This window comes from Herpailurus yagouaroundi, unplaced genomic scaffold, assembly GCF_014898765.1.
Source record: "Herpailurus yagouaroundi ecotype Mexico unplaced genomic scaffold, PumYag 185, whole genome shotgun sequence".
In the NCBI taxonomy this organism is placed as follows: domain Eukaryota; kingdom Metazoa; phylum Chordata; class Mammalia; order Carnivora; family Felidae; genus Herpailurus; species Herpailurus yagouaroundi.
Window position 1 is genome coordinate 5,909,755 of NW_024412416.1, and position 3,456 is coordinate 5,913,210.

Consider the following 3,456-nt stretch of genomic DNA (forward strand, 5'->3'; position numbering starts at 1 on the left):
CTCCACATCCTTGTCAACACCTGTCGTTTCTTTTGTTGTTGATTTTAGCCCTTCTGACAGGTGTGAGGTGACATCTCAGTGTGGTTTTGATTTGCATTTGCCTGATGATGAGTGATGTGGAGTATCTGTTCTTGCGTCTGTTGGCCATCTGGATGTCTTATTTGGAGAAATGTCTGTTCATAGTCTTCTGCCCATTTTAAAATTAGATTATTTGTTTTTTGAGGATTGAGTTTTATAAGTTATTTTATTTTATTTTATTTTTTTAATTTAATTTAATTTAATTTAATTTAATTTTAATTAATTAATTTATTTATTTATTATTATTTAAAAAAAATTTACGTCCAACTTAGTTAGCATACAGCGCAACAATGATTTCAGGAGTAGATTCCTTAGTGCCCCTTAACCATTTAGCCCCTCCCCCCTCCCACAACCCCTCCAATAACCCTCAGTTTGTTCCCCATATTTATGAGCCTCTTCTCTTTTGTCCCCCTCTCCGTTTTTTTATGAATTTTGTTTCCCTTCCCTTAGGTTCATCTGTTTTGTGTCAAAGTCCTCGTATGAGTGAAGTCCTATGATTTTTGTCTTTCTCTAATTTCGCCTAGCATAATACCCTCCAGTTCCATCCACGTAGTTGCAAATGGCAAGATTTCATTCTTTTCGATTGCCGAGTAATACTCCATTGTATATATATGCCACATCTCCTTTATCCATTCGTCCATCGATGGACATTTGAGCTCTTTCCGTACTTTGGCTATTGTGGATAGTGCTGCTATAAACATGGGGGTGCGTGTGTCCCTTCGAAAGAGCACACCTGTGGATAAATGCCTAGTAGTGCAATTGCTGGGTCGTAGGGTAGTTCTATTTTTAGTTTTTGGAGGAACCTCCGTACTGTTTTCCAGAGTGGCTGCACCAGCTTGCATTCCCAGAGTTTTATAAGTTCTTTATAGATTTTGAATACTAACCCTTTATAGGATATGTAATATGCAAATATCTTCTCCCATTCAGTAGGTTACCGTTCAGTTTCATTGTTTCCTTTGCTGTGCAGACACATTTTATTTTGATCTAGTCCCAATAGTTTATTTTTGCTTTTGTTTCCCTTGCCTCAGGAGACGTATCTAGAAAAAGATTATGGCCAGTGTTAGAAAATTATTGCCTGTGTTCTCCTCTAGGATTTTTATGGTTTCAGGTCTCACATTTAGGTCTTTAATCCATTTTGAGTTTTATGTATTGTGAAGGAAAGTGGTCCAGCTTCATTCTTTTGCACGTGGCTGTCCAGTTTTCCCGACATCCGTTTGTTGAAGAGACTTTTTCCCATTGTATATTCTTGCCTCCTTTGTTGAAGCTTAATTGACCATATAAACATGGGTTTATTTCTGGGTTTTATGCTTTACTCCATTGATCTGTGTGTCTATTTTTGTGTCAGTACCATACTGTTTTGGTTACTGTAGCTTCATAATATAACTTGAAGCCCGGAATTGTGATGCCTCCAGCTTTTGTTTTCTTTTTCAAGCCTGTTTTTGGGGTCTTTTGTGTTTCCATACAAAGTTTAGGATTGTTTGTTCTAGTTCTGTGAAAAATGCCATTGATATTTTGATAGGGATTACATTAAATGTATAGATTGCTTTGGGTGGTGTAGACATTTTAACAAGGCTTGTTCTTCAAGGGCACCCGGCTGGCTCAGTTGGAGGAGCATTCAACTCTTGATCTTGGGGTTGTGAGTTAAAGCCCCACATTGGGTGTAGAGATTACTTGAAAATAAAATCTTTAGGGAGCTTTCCAGAATGCTCGGTGAGAAGTGGAGGAACGGTGGGCGTCCAAGCTGTGCCCAGCCATGTGCTCCTTTCTGCTCCCCCACACTGGCCTCGGCCCGCTCACCAGCTATAGAAAATGGTGAGAGATAGAAACTACTTATTATGTTTTGGGGGTCAAACCCAAAGCCACCCAGGAAGAAATGGAAAAGGCTTACAGGAAACCGGCTTTGAAGTACCACCTTGTTAAGAATCCAAATGAAGGAGAGAAGTTTAGACAGATTTCTCACGCTTACGGAGTGCTCTCTGATGCAAAGGAAAGGGAATTATATGACAAAGGAGGAGAACAGGCAATTAAAGAGGGAGGAGCTGGTGGTGGTTTTGGCTCCCCTGTGGACATCTTTGATAGGTTTTTTTGGAGGAGGACGAAGGATGCAGAGAAAAGGAGAGGTTAGCTCTCTGTAACCTTAGCAGATTTACATAATGGTGCAACAGGAAAACTAGCTTTTCAAAAGAATGTGATTTGCGACAAATGTGAAGGCCCAGGTGTTAAGAAAGGAGTGGAAGATTGTTGTCCCAATTGCTTAGGTACTGGGGTGCAAATAAGAACTCATGGGGGAGGACTTGGAATGACTCAGCAAATTCAGTCTGTGTGCATGGAGTGCCAGGGCCATGGGGAACGCATCGGTCCTAAAGATCGATGTAAAATCTGCAATGGAAGGGAGATAGTTTGAGAAAAGAAGATTCTAGAAGTTCATATTGACAAAGGCATGGAAGATGACCAGAAGATAAACATTCCATGGTGAAGGAGACCAAGAACTGGTTCTGGAACCAGGAGATGTCATCACTGTTTTAGATCAGAAGGACCAGGCTGTTTTTCCTCGGCGAGGAGAGGATCTTTCCATGTGTGTGGACATCCAGCGGGTTGAAGCACTGTGTGGCTTTCAAAAGCCAACATCTGCTCTGGACAGCAGAACCATTGTCATCACCTCTCCTTCCAGGTGAGATTGTCACGTACGGCGATGTTAAGCGTGTGCTAGACAAAAGGCGTGCCAATTTATCGTAGACCATATGAAAAGGGTCGCCTGATCATCGAATTTGAGGTAAACTTTCCTGAGAATGCCTTTCTCTCTCCTGATAAACTCTCTCTGCTGGAAAAACTCCTGCCTGAGAGGAAGGAAGTGGAAGAGACTGATGAAATGGACCAGGCAGGACTGGTGCACTTTGCTCCACATCAGGAAAGATGGCGCCATTACAATGGAGAAGCATATGAGGACGATGAACATCATCCTAGGGGTGGTGTTTGGCGGTCAGACCTCTTAATGGAGCCAGTAAATAGCACTGCTGGCATTTTATAGGCGGTATTGAGTTAATGAAAGACTACAATCGTAGCTCATTACTTGCTATTGCTTTTGCTTTAAATATTCAACTATAGGGGCACCTGGGTGGCTCAGTCAGTTAAGCGTCCGACTTCAGCTCAGGTCATGATCTCACAGTTTGTGGGTTCGAGCCACGCATCAGGCTCTGTGCTGACAGCTCAGAGCCTGGAGCCTGCTTCCGATTCTGCGTCTCCCTCTCTCTGCCCCTCCCCTACTCGCGCTCTGTCTCTCTCTCTCTCTCAAAAAAGTATAATAAACATTTAAAAACATTAAAAAGATATTCAGCTATAGTAGTGTTTTGAAAGTTAAATGAAGAGTAAACTTAAATA

At 41.7% G+C, this 3,456-nt stretch overlaps 1 pseudogene; it reads left to right on the forward strand.

Moving 5' to 3' along the window:
* Positions 1-1,781: 1,781 nt before the first annotated feature.
* LOC121042218 (dnaJ homolog subfamily A member 1-like) lies at positions 1,782-3,106 on the forward strand (annotated as a pseudogene).
* The last annotated feature ends 350 nt before the right edge of the window (positions 3,107-3,456 follow it).